Source organism: Athene noctua, chromosome 6, assembly GCF_965140245.1.
Source record: "Athene noctua chromosome 6, bAthNoc1.hap1.1, whole genome shotgun sequence".
NCBI lineage: Eukaryota > Metazoa > Chordata > Aves > Strigiformes > Strigidae > Athene > Athene noctua.
Window position 1 is genome coordinate 44564928 of NC_134042.1, and position 13213 is coordinate 44578140.

Here is a 13213-nt window from a genome sequence, read left to right on the forward strand (position 1 = left end):
CTGAGTTTAATTGGCACTCTCAATCAGCAGAACAAAGCAAGAATTTCTCTCAGGCCTTCCATTTCTTAGGTGAGTGCCTTTGCTTAGTGCTACCGCCTCCATGTCCCCTGTAGTGCCTGTTGTGCCTTCTTCCCTTGAAGTCAGTGTTGGCAAGAGGTGTCAGGCACCTCTACTAGATTGCATCCCTAAGAAGAATCAGGCTTTGGAGGAAGAAATGGAGTCCTGTAGCTTTCAGGTGACCCAAGTTGACAGAGGAGATGCCTGGAGGCCCGTGAGTGTCGCTGTGGTGTCATCCCTGGGAAGGTGCTATAGATGTTGTATTTGTAAGCCTCAGACTTGGGGTGAAAAGTAAGGTGTTTCAAGACACTGAAGTGCTTGTGTAGATGAATAGGACTTTTCCTGATCTTTTGGTTTGTGTCTGTGCAGTGGCTCCCCTTCTGTGGAGCAGCTGTGTTAGCATTTCCCTGCTTCACAGAGTTGCTGGGGGGATAAATGCACTGAAGTCTGCAAGGTGTTTGGGTACTGTGATTATGTGGATCATAGAACAAACAGAGATGAAGTTGCTGTACTGTCTCTGAGGCCTTTGAAATTGCATGTGTGTTACAATAGTAAGCCCAAACAGGTAAGATGCAGTAGTTGCTCACTGACTGGTGACTGGTACACAGCTTGTGCCCAGTAGCGATCCTGACCACACTAGAAATCCAGGGACCAACTGGGAAACCGAAACCGGAATGAGAGAGCAGTGTCCCCTTGTATACTGAGAATGACATTACATGATGTGGAATACTCCAATGACAGATCCAGGCCCAGCCCTCAAGCTGTGCTCCCTCTCAGCCCAAGGAAAGTTAACTCTATCCTGGCCAAAGCCAGGACAGCATGCTTATGTCATAGGCCATAAGGGCAGCTTAAATCTTTAAAGGTGACCTGCAAATACCTCAGCAGTAGCTAGGAATGGGCCCATTCTTCTACGCTTCGATCGGTCAAATTTTACTGTCAAAGTTAATAAAAGTACAGTCGAGTCAAAAGTGCCTTTCAGTCCTTCATATTCTTTATATAAAAGGACTGGAGAACTTTCTCATTCTTGCCATCTGTAAATCAGCACATAAAAGTAAAGTGTGCAAAGGTGACCCTCAATGCAGGGCAAGTCCTCCTGCCTTGGGTGGGAATTTCACCCTTCTGCTACAGTGCTGAATGTGGTCTGATTGCATTTCTGATAATGTATTTGTGGATCACCTTGAGAAGAGGAGGAGTTATACAACTGTTCCCTCACAGTGCTGTTAGGAAGGGTCGGGCTTTGTCTCCTTTGAAACCGATATCAGGAGAGAGCTGCAATCCTGTGAAAACACAGATTTATTTCTGAAGTGTTTGTGTATTGTGTGTGTGGTGCACATGAATAGAATTGCCACCTGTCCAAGGCTGATAACGATGATCTGGAGAGCAGTGGTCATGCACTCCTTATTCTAGCAGTTTGCTGTATGAAAAATTGGTACCCACAGCTTCCCTTGGTCTGAATTTATGAAATGTGCATGCAATGAGTTGCATTACCCTTTGTGGCATTTTCTGAGCTTGCATAGATATGGATCTGTTGGAGGTTTTGCCATAATGGAAACAGTGTTAGCTGTGGCTCATGAAAACCCTTGACTTATTTTTGGTCTTGCACTCTCAGAAAGATCCTATTAGTTATCCTATTCCCTTAGGATTCCACATATGGCACTATTTTCCTTTATAACCTTGGCCTCAGCCTGTGAGTGGGCAAAGTGACAAGATCCTGATAACCATGTGCTTTGGGCACTGAGTAGAGGAAGTGACTGAGAAACCTTCTTGATGTTTCCGTTGCACGCAGCAGGGGACTTGTCCTTGCAGTAGGGCTGCTGTCATCGTTTCACCCCACATAACTTTCTTTCAGTAGTTGCTGAGCCTTGCTAGACATGAGGCGTGTTACAGACGGACTCTTGTGCTTTGCTGCGCTGTGACAGTGCTGATAGGGATGAGGATATGTAGGTATGCAAGTAGGTGGAAACTTTCTAATACATCATAATAGTAATAATAATAACGTGCACTTCTACTGCCTTGCAGCTTTCGCTAGAACTTCTGCCCACGCATCAGCCTACTTGGTTCACAATGCAGTGTGCATGCTAGACAATTAGTGGTTGATAATGAAAAATGTCATGGGAACCAGCAGGAAAATCATAGCTTACTCCAAATATATAATGAAATGTAATTAGCACAGACAGTAAAACAGACAATTTATGGTTTTTTTCGTAATTAAAAAGTACCAGTAAACATTCCTTTTGCAGGAAGCTGGGTATCAAATGGAATTAAAGAGCTATTGTCTGGAATAGGATTTTATGCAAAATTTAACTCTTGCAAAGCCTAATGGATTAAGGTTTTGTTAATTGCAGACTCTCCAAGGAAATCTATTGTGGTACTTCTTCCATTCTTTCTCCTGGTCCTGGTCTGTCTGGAGGGGCCAAGTCTGCTCGCAGAAACCTGATACAAGCCAAATACCCAGCTGGATTCAATGCATGTAGCAGTGTGGCCAATACTTCCCTCCTGTTCTTCCAGACAGACTGTCCCCTGAAGTCATCTTGTAGTGTGGAGGTAGGTTTGAGAGAGAGATTGGAGCAGGAACAGCATTATAATGTCTTGTGCTCCCGGTGTCCTTGGTCAAATGTCTTCTGTTGATCTCACTTCGATCTCTGATCTCTTTCCCAGCTTGGGGCCCTTCGCTCTGCACCTCTTTTTTGTTCTTAAGCCGTGTACACAAAGGAGTGTGTTCAGTTCTTTATGCACACCCTCAACTTGCCAGGAGTGCAAACACTGTTTCTTGGCTTGTGCTCTCACCTGGGGCAACAGAATGTGTGGACCCACTGTGGCATTGCACAAAAGCGTCTATGGCATTAATTACTTGGCTTAAAAATGGGTGAGTTCTGGCTGGATATCCCAAAGTTCATGTCCCAAAGCACATGGTGGCCAGCTCCTTCCCCAGACATGGGTGCCCAGGGTTTGAACCAACCCTTGAATGCCTCACATCTCTTCTTTTTGCCCTCAGGTACAGTCTATTATCTATTGCCGTAAGGCTGGATATTTTACTTGTGTGAGAAACTCTGACACACTTCAGCAATGCTGTAAAACAAAAGTGACATGTGTGCATTTCTGCTGCTCTTCCTCCTCTATACCCTTCCAGGCCCAGACATCCCACTACAGGCCAGAACAGAGCTCTGCTCCAAATCAGTTTTACAATAATTTTCCAGGCATAGTCTTAGCCTAGAATTTCAAGTCTGCAGAGAGAAAGCCCTTCAGCTGAGGGTTGAGAGGAGAGCTGGGCCATGTGGTCAGGACCCTATGCAGGTGCAGCATGTTTTCTGGTTGATGATGGAGAAGCAGAGCGCCAGCATGCCTGCCATTGCAGGGGGATATGAGCTTCCAGCTGGAGCCAGGTGCACAGACTGTAACATTTCTACCCACGTATGTGAGACAGTGCTCAGGTGCAAAATCACAGCCCTAGTATCTGGCACAGATAACATGGAGGAAAGAAGAAGGAACTTCTGTTTAAAGCCATGGGACAGGATGCACAAGCTCCTTTGCCTTGTGATGCAGAAGACCCAGCCACCTCCTCACAGTTGGGCAAGACCCTCCCAAAAGGAGAAGGACTCTGTGGTTTACTGTAGGAGCCATACGTGTAGGAGGTGTCAGTTTGTGCCGGAGCTGTGGTGGCCCTTCTGGGCACCTTTCCTCTTTGCCTGGCATCTACAGTGAAGGGTGGGGTGGTGCAGGGATATCAGCCCTGGTTGGTAGCAGGCTGATAGTCTTTGCTGTTCAGGATGTATGGGGAGGGGTCTGTGCAGTCCCTTCTTACCTGTGCTCCCAAAACCTCTGCCTCTGTGTGGACACAGCTGTTAATGTTCAGCTTGGAAAGCATCCTCCTAGTTGGGCTTTTGTGAGCTCTGACAGGAGGTGCCTTTTACATCTCTGTCCTAAGGAGTAGGAGAAGCCTGAAGGATTGTTGAAGTCCTGCGCCACAGCACTGCTACTTTCTTATTTCTTTGTAGCTGACCAGGAAACAAAAATAGATGGGCAATAAGGGTGTTGTGACAGTCTGAGATCCTTTAGAGCAAATGGAGAGCAGCTGATAATTTGTCTCCAGACTTTTTTTTTCGGGATGCCTGGACTAGTCAAGGGTCTGCTTTTTCCTCTGGAAGGTACCATGCAGGTTTGTTGGAGAAAGGGGGCCTTTGAGGGTTTCTGCAGCTGGAGGTCATGTAGCATATTGGAGCATGTATTGGACAATTTATGTTTAAAAATATTGGTGGCTTGCTTGTGTCCTATCTGAGGAGGGGAAGCCCTGGCATCTCCTTGGGTGCAGAGCTGAGATTTTATAAAAGGGCTTGATAAATAGTAACAGTGGTGTCTTTGTCAACCTTCTACATCACACTCTCTGCAGTGAAATCACTCACATAGAGCCTTCAAAGCCATGATTGTCAGTTTGCTACATACATGCTCCAATTTCACACACACGTGCTTGCATGTGAGCTTGTGCACATGCATACACACACACACACACACACACTTGTGTGCTGAGATGTGGTGAGCATAATCTGTCTTCCTGCCTATGCAATGCTCAAGAAAATGAGGGGTTGGTGATGGGACCCAGCCAGGCCATCATGTGTATTGTGGGGTTATGTCTACTTTGATTTATACTCTGGTCCTTTGATTTATACTTGACTCCAGCAGCCACTTAGTGGTGACTTCAGCAGCTGAAAATAGTCAGAGTAGATGTATCGCTCAGCCACTCTCATGTCCCCAGCCCTGTTCCGTGGGTTGAGATGTGAGGGGAAGATAGAGCTGGTATGTTCCTGCCAAATTATCCAGGGAAGCTATGGCACCAAATTTCTGTGCTGGCAGGGAGATCCACTGTCTTCATGACCCTTCTTAGTGCTGGTGTGGCACAAGGGGTACACAGAATTGTCACCAGAGAAGTGACTGTGCCCATGCAGAAGATAGCAATGGAAATGTAGCCTTGATCTTATTTTCATTTAAGATACTCTAATTCAGTGCATATTTCTTTTCCTTCCATAGGCTGGAGGGAGCAAGGTCAGAGCCACCACTGGAGTTTGTGTGACCCATATTCCTCTGGGTTCAGTCCCAAGCACTTGCCTGTTTTTCATGTGGGCTGCTGCTATGCATTGGTGATTTTTGTTTCTAATTGGCTTGTATTATTATTTTTTTTTTTAATCCCCTAGATCATAGTCCTGCTGTGCACTATCAAGGCTGTAACTGGAGACAGTGCAGCAATTCTAGCCTAAGTCTTTCGCTGAGTCAAGTCTTGTAAACTCCCAGTGGGATGTTTCACAGGCAGGGCTGGCTCTGTTTACATCCTTTCCTCTAGCTCATCTCGTCTGTGAGCTGCAGCTTTGCAATCACAGGCATCCCTGGTGGGCCACTGATGCTGCTGATGTTTCATTTTTATGGGGTCTTTGACTTGAATTGAACAACTGAACTTCACCCCTTCCTGGTGAAGTAATTACCAGAATAACAAGACTTTTTTTTTTTTTTTTCTTTTCCAGATGACACAGTTTTTGACGTGTGTGCCCTTGCCATCTGCATCAGATGATGTATATAGTGTTTGTCCCTTGTTTTGGCATTTTAATATGTGTGAGAGAGGTGAAATGGCTTTAAAAGCTTTTTGCTGGCGCCTGCGGTTTGTTGCAGACCCAGTGATACAGGCAGAACATGATAAATTGAAATAAGACTGTTCCTCTACAGTTTGACATAGGGATGTTGATGTATAGGATTAGGTTGTCAGCTGGTGCAAAACCACTGTGCTCATTACTCATGGCCAAACCTGACACCAAGGGAGCTAAACTGAATTACCTGAGCTGGAGGCTGGTTTTCTGCAGCAAGAATGGTAATTTTCTAGTATGGTAATATACTTCTTACTTAAGGGTAAAGTAACAGTTGAATGAGGATCATAGGCCATACATTAACCTAGTTCTTAGTAAATGTAATGAAGATAGTGAATACCATTGTGTTGTAATCTGATGGTTTTAGAGAAAATACACAAGTTGCAATGGAGGTGTTGGGGCCTTTCGCTCCCTGAGCTAATCTTCCCCACAGCCTTTCTTGAGAATTTACTGCTAGCTGTGCGGAAATGATTTATGACCAATAAATCAGTGGCAGGATCCTTGTTGCAGTATAGATTGAGAGCATCACTCTTGAAGCTGGCGGAATTCTGCATTGATACAAAAGTTTATTAAAATCAGTTACAGTCTTTTCTGCGTTGGAGTTCATCATGTAACAGAAAATAAGACCTTAATCAGAAGCAAGTTTGGTGTGTAATGTACCCTGTTGTCGATGTCTGCAGTAGACTGGCCCAATGCGAGTGTTGTATCTATTTAATGCAAGTCCAAGTTCCACTGAATTTAATTGCTATTTTTTTCTGGGAAGAGGATGGGGAAGCAGAGCCATGGGTACAGATATGGTTAAACCACATCTATCTCTAGGTGGTTTTTCCCACTTGTGCTCATGTTTTCTTTCTGACTTTCTGTTCCTAGTTACTTCTGAGGCCATTGGGTTTTTGTCTGTGTTTGGAGTCTTCGTTATCTTCCCTGCAGTCCTCTTCCACTTCATCAACAAGAAGCTCTGCTTTGAAAAGAGAGGTGGACTCCCATGTCTGGAACAACAAGGGAGAAGAAAACACTACAAAGAAAAGTCCAGAGTTCATGAGGGCCTTGGTAAGTATCACAGTATTATACTGCCTTTGATGTACAGAATCTTCTTGAGGCTTTGATTGCTGGGAAGACAGAGAAAGGCCCATTTGCTGTGTCTCGGGTTATTTCTGTGGAAAACAGCAGCGTTTTGGATAGACTACAGTAACCTCCAAAACTTGATCAAATGGATGTGCAATTGCTACCATGGTCCTATTATCTTTGTTGTCTGAAGTAATCTCTTGAAAAATGGAGGGCAACACTGAGGAGAAAGCACACTCCCCCTCTCTGTTGTGGGAGTGTTTTGTTAATCCAGTGAAGAGCAAAATGTGAGCAATTCTGAGTAAAGACACTGTTTTTCTGCTCTGAAGGATGTGCCTGTCCTGGTTTTCTTGTAGTAGCTATTACATGCTCTTTCATGTGTTTGTTCTTGTCTGGAAACATTATGTCTTGGGTAAACCCATGAGTCCTGGAGTCAAAATAACTGGGAATTTTACTGTTATACAAAAAACAACATTTTAATGTTTCTCTGCTATCAAAAATGCATCCATTCTGGTAATGGTGGTAACTGAGAATTTGGTGTTGTCACCATACATTTTTTGGTAAATGTGCATATAAGTGTATAATCATTGAAATAATCAGCCAAGAGGCCTCAGAAGCCTCCCAATTGAAAAGTCTGCTTCTTGGTGGATCAGTCTTAGAGCTAATTATAGAAGGACACAATCACAAAGCAAGGGGCCCCTGCAGGTGGGGGTTTTGTTGTACATTTTGCCTTGTCCACTGAGTTCAGCATGGCTGTTGCAAAGGGCATGATCTGGTCACACTTTAAGAGTTCAGAATTTGTGGACAGGCAAAGGCCTGGATGCCACATGTGATAAGAAGTCAGTGGGACTGACTGCTTCTTGATAAATGCATTGGGGAGCCAGGGACAGGCACAAAATGTTAAAAGCTCAAAAGGTACTTGAAATTATTTCTGCACCCCACCCTGCCATTGAAAAGTCCTAACATTAATGTTTCTAAATAAAGACTATGGTTTTTTTTTAATAAGTTTCCTTCATCGATATTATTTTTAAGTCTTTATTCCCTTCTCTTCACCTCCCATCAAGTGGTGTAAAAATGTGGCTTTTATTTCAGTTTTTAAGATGACACATTTCTCAGGAGTGTGTGGGCGTTGACATTCTATGGAGCTGTCACAGGCTATCATGTAAACATGTATTCGCAATGCTTTTAAAAATGTGAATTATTAATAAACAGGGTGGCTTGCTTTTTTTTGTGTTTTGGTCCTTCGAAATTTTGAAGGACAAAAAATTACTTCCCAGCTGACACACTCAATGGCAATTTTCATTTCAGACTAAATCTTATGTGTCTGAGTAATAAACCTTTGAAAACATGGGTTTATAATGGAAACACTAATTTAACTTTAACTACAGCTGTGCCGTACAAGCAAAATACCACACACATTAATGAGGTGCTAAATCTGATACGGCAGAGGAATGTGTTGTAATCATTAATTACAATGGAAGCTTAAAGTTGGAGCCTGCTTTTTCCGTTCAGACAAAATCAGCTTGGCGAGTTGGAGCTAAGAGCTATTTAAAAATATCGTCTCTATATTTAGTTTAAATTTCACCGTAGCGTTTTGCTGCTTGTAGGGCCAATATGGAATATGCGTGTAGGAAATGCTAATGCTTTTAAAGGACAGCAGTGTAAGAGAATAGATTAAACCCTGGGCTAACATAGCATGTCATATGGCGAATGTAGAAACCTGGAGCCTGAGTTTGGGCTGGGAAGCCAGGAAAGGCTGTTTCTAGCATAGCAGTTGCCTGGTGAGGGAGCTCTCCCAAGAGGAGTGTTGACAAGCAAGAGTTTGTTTCAAATTCGGAATCTGACTTTGCTGGGTGGAAAGGAGCGGGATGGGAGTGTTTGTAACGTGTAACGTATTGGTTAGCATTCACTTTTCCTCTTCTCAGCTTCTTGTGGTGAGCTGTGTTTGTTACAAGACCATCTTGATTCTAAAGACTCTGCTGCCCTTTGACATGTAACTCATTAATGATAGTTCTTTCTGGTTCTAAGCTCTCAAATTGGGGAATTTTTTTTTTTTGCTTCTCCACATCTGTAATTACAAGTGGTTAGAACATATCTGTGTGCTATGACTATCAGCTTTATAATTGTTTAAATAGGAGAGAAGGTATTTTGCATTTTGATTCCTCTGGCATGACAGTAACATATGTAATAGGATAAATGCCAATTTCCAACAGCGTAGGTAAATAAAGGCTGTAGCCTGAGAAAGGTGTGTATGGGTTCAGTGCATGAGATCTTTCTCTTGTCCTTGGATCTAGTTGAGTTTTGAGTTATCTACTGATAAAAAAGAGGGTTGGTATAGAAGCATAAGCAAATCTGTCTACTTTATGCTTTGCAGGTGCACAGGCTGACATTCAGAAAATGTACTGTAAAGTGTCAAAGTTGTTGTTTTTGCTTTTCTCTATAGATGCTGACCTCAGAATGAGGCAAGTGACAGAATGAAATAAGTGTTTCCATCGTCATGGCTCTAGGATACATCTGGCTGGTTTGTTCCTAATTTAATTTTAATTGCACAGTTTGTGTCCTTATGAAAGGAACAAGATAAGGGAAAGATCTTTGTGAAAATGAAGAATTAATTGAAAATCTTTCAGGAGACTCCAGGACAAAGCCTCTTAATTACTGGGACACAATGGATAACGTTTTTGATACTTGAGGCTTTTGTGGATCCTGTTCTTGACTGCTTCATTGACCTTAGAGATGAGCCCATCTCTTGAGCAAGGATGTGCTGCCCTAATTGCCTCTCACCCAGCTGCAGGAGTCCATTCACTGCAGGGGCTGGAGCTCATCTGGACACAGCCAGCCTGTATTTAGGATGGACTTGGCACTGCAAGGGAGAGCTCAGAGAAGGCTGCAAAGCTTGATAGAAAGACTGGTAAACATAACCGATGTGAGGGTAGCACAGAGGTAACTTCACATGTATCAAGCTTGCCGGGCTATGCCCAAGCACGTGCAGAAGGAAGTGGTGGCAGCATGAAGCAGTTACTGAGCTGGCCGATGTAGACCCTTGGTGTAGGTCATGTGCAGGATTCCTTACTGAGGGAAAGATTAAATGCCATGCATTTGGCCTTAATGGAGTCAACTGGAGTGGTTCCTCACAGCATTGGTGGTCTTTCAGTTGGTGGGTGAGTGTGTGTGGGGTTGAAATTTCCCTTTGGAGCATCCTCCCATGCAAGGACGGAGAGGACCTTCCCTCAAACAGAGCCTGACAGATGTCGGTGGGGTCTCACGTAAGACCATTTGATGCTGTGATGGTTCGATGTCCCTTTCTGTAGTGTGAATTTCAGGACCAAGAGGCAGTGATGGTGTTCTTACATCCAGTGTTTATAGCATTGCTGAGCCCTTTGCTTCAAAAGTTTGTAGGTGAAATGAACTTCACAGAAACATGTGACAGTGCTGGGCCAACCCTTGTGTAAAGAGCTGTATCGAACCTTGTGCTTCAGTGCTGTGACTCAAAAAAGAAAAGGGCCCTCTTTGTTCTCTACTGTAATCTTTTTATAATGATATGAGCTGAGACCGGGAAAGAAATTGTAGTTTCCTGACTGCTTGATACAAAAATATTCCAGTTGTGCCTTGCCTTGAACACTTGTTGTGATGTTAAGCCTGTACTCCTGATACGTGAAATCAGCTTAAACATCATGAGGTTTGAAGAAACATTTTTTTTTTCCATTTTTCCTTCTATCTTATCATCCTTGAGAATACTTTCAGTTCATGTTCTCAAGCTGTTCTGCACAGCCACTGTTCTAGCCTCTGGGGCTAACGGCACACTTAAAATAAATAAAGGGAGATGCAGTTCTTACATAAACCACTCATCTCCTGGAGCCGAGTCTTTAAGGAGAGCATCAACACCTGTAACACTTGACAAAGGCAGGAATGTTAGCAGCACTGCCATGATGTCGACCTTGCTTTGTCAGTGCAGCCCTGGGCCCAGTCAGGCACTGGGAACTGATCATGTGCGGCGTGCGGGACTGTCATATGCTAGCTGAGGCTTAGCTTCATGTTTAGAAACAAGTAATGTGGGGGAGTGTGACAGTACCAGCCTGGTGTGCACAGTAGACTGGCTTCCTCCAACAATGCAGTAAGCTGTGGAAAGCCCAGGAATGTCCTTCTTCAAAGAAATACAATTGTTGTTGGTGTTTGTAACCCTGATGCTAAGTACCCACTAGCTCCATTGTCCTTGGCAGGATGGAGATTGAAAATGAGTCCAGGGTTATCATGTCACCTAGCTGAGGTAGGTAGCTCAGCCAGGGTGTTAGGTTCCTTGACAGCCAGAGGCAGGAGGGAGAGACGCTCTTGAAAGGGAACTTTCTCAGTACCCAAATGAAGCCATTCTTCTAAACTGCTTTTTCTCTCAATTGCTTCTAGAGGCTCGTAGGAAGAGTGGCTGGACATGGGACAGTATGACTGTTGTCACTGGTGCCTGTCCTGGACAGTAGATAGCCGGGTTTGTAACAAGGCTGAATTAAATGAAAGATAAGAGTAGCTGAGGGAGCAGTTCTGAAGGACAACTGCCTGCTCAGATCTATTTCTCTGAATTCTTCTAAATCATTTGAAACTAGGTTTGGTTCTCCCAGTGACCCCTCAGCCTCACAGCACGTCCAGCTGGAGTGGTGGTTGACTTAGCTGAAGTGAAGGGAGATGGGAGCTATGAACTTATCTGTGCGCACACACAAAGATGGATAACCAGGAATGGATGATCATCCACTGCATTTGCCATTCGGCTGTGGTTCCCCAAAAGCACTGTCTGCACTGCTCAGTGGTGGTCCGGAGTAATTTCCATAGGCTCCGTACCAATGGAGTATGTGTGGGGGAAGAAGGAGGGAGAGTAACTGGGTGACTCCTCAGAATGTTTCTAAAATATCTTCATTGTGTTAAACAGCTAGACATGCTTCCCACTGCTAATTTCCATGCAAGTAATTGCTCTGATTGACCCTGGCTTGTTCAGTTGCTGCAGACTGGGTAGCATGATTGCAGGCAGGGTCGAGACTTTGGTCTGCTCTGTGCAACAGCTTGACAGCACCGGTGGGTGGGTTTGAGTGGTGGTGTAAAGTGGTGTTTCTCCAGCCTTTTGAACTTGTGATTTCCTTTTGGATCTTCTGTCTTCATGTAAGCCGACAAGTGACAGCAGCTCAATTACAGAATGCGCTGTAATTTCTGACTGCAGGTTTCTTCTTTCATTCCCCTAATCAGTAATTACAGATGTTTCTCACTCCTTTACCTTGAAAGAGCACAGTTGCCACTACTAACACCACTTTTCTAATAGTCCATTGATCTGTAAGTTTCTTTGTGCCCTTTTTGTAACCCCCACTTTGAGAAGTATAAATAAACTTATTAATTGTTGCCTTTTGTACTACCACTTGGCACAGAACTGTTGCTCTTTGTGCCTATGGGGACAAGCGGCTCCTTAAATACAAAGGACCTTATTTTGATTTGGAGAATGTCAGTGGCCTCAGTGGAGTGACTCTGGACTTAACACCAGTACTGAGGCAGAATCTGGCTTGCTGGTGTATCCAGGCCAAATATTATGGTCATGAAAGGTGTTTCCATTTTCTCCCTCCTGAAAATTCCCTCAAGTTTTGTATTAATATTTTGTTGACCGGAGTATCTATCTGTGCAGTCACAGAGTCCCTGTTTCGTGAGACCACTGGACTTACATGAACACACTTCTGAGTTCAGGAGGTCTAACAAAGGCGTGAAGTGATCAGCACAGGAAATTGCTATCAGCTTCTCAGCCCTGTTGCTGGTGGAGCTTCTGAGCATAATATTTGGATGCTGGTCTTCCAGGGGCATTTTTTTTCCTGAATTTATCACCATACACTCTATATGGTGGAGAGACCTGGGTTTTTTGAAACAGGCTCCACAGTTTTGAATGATTAATGTCACATTTGCATATTTCCTTTTTTCTTCTATCCCTTTCCTCTTCTCCCCATCCCACTGAAACTGTGAGGATCAGTAATTGTTGCCATTATTTTTGACAAAAGGAGAGCGTGCAACAAAGGAATGGGAAGAAGAGAGGAGACACCATGGGGCTAAATATCCTGATCAAAACCACTTCTGTCATTTGGGTATCAATTTTTACAACTAATTTGGCACAGCATCACTAGTAGCGAGCTGCCTGCAAAGACATGAGATGATTTGGGAGTGAGGAATAAGTCTGCAGGCTTCCTCTGCGTAGGCTAAACCCCGTGCAGCAGGGTGCATTGCTGTCTGTCTGATCTCATCTTTGTTTTCACTTCACCCTTTTGGAGCTTGCAGGACCAGTGTGTTGCAGGAGTGAGTTTATTGCCTTGTTGATTTGTAATCCATGAGCGTTTCCAATGAGATATGTGTAATTTATTGGCATAAACAATTAGATCTTCCTTGAATGCCCTGGAGTTTCTGAATCATCATCTGAAAACTATTATTACAGAGCACGTAATCACTTGGAAAAT

At 43.9% G+C, this 13213-nt stretch overlaps 1 protein-coding gene across 5 annotated transcripts in view; it reads left to right on the forward strand.

Moving 5' to 3' along the window:
• SYT16 (synaptotagmin 16) overlaps nt 1–13213 on the forward strand; it is a 79446-nt gene that overhangs the window by 19089 nt on the left and 47144 nt on the right. For 4 of the 5 annotated variants that reach the window (XM_074908831.1, XM_074908835.1, XM_074908836.1 and 1 more), the window contains exons 3-4: nt 6555–6734; nt 9193–9270. The gene's annotated coding sequence lies outside the window, so the exon portion shown is untranslated. Of the gene's footprint in view, nt 1–6554; nt 6735–9192; nt 9271–13213 lie in introns of those variants that run through there. The other variant, XM_074908833.1, reaches the window with a different exon arrangement.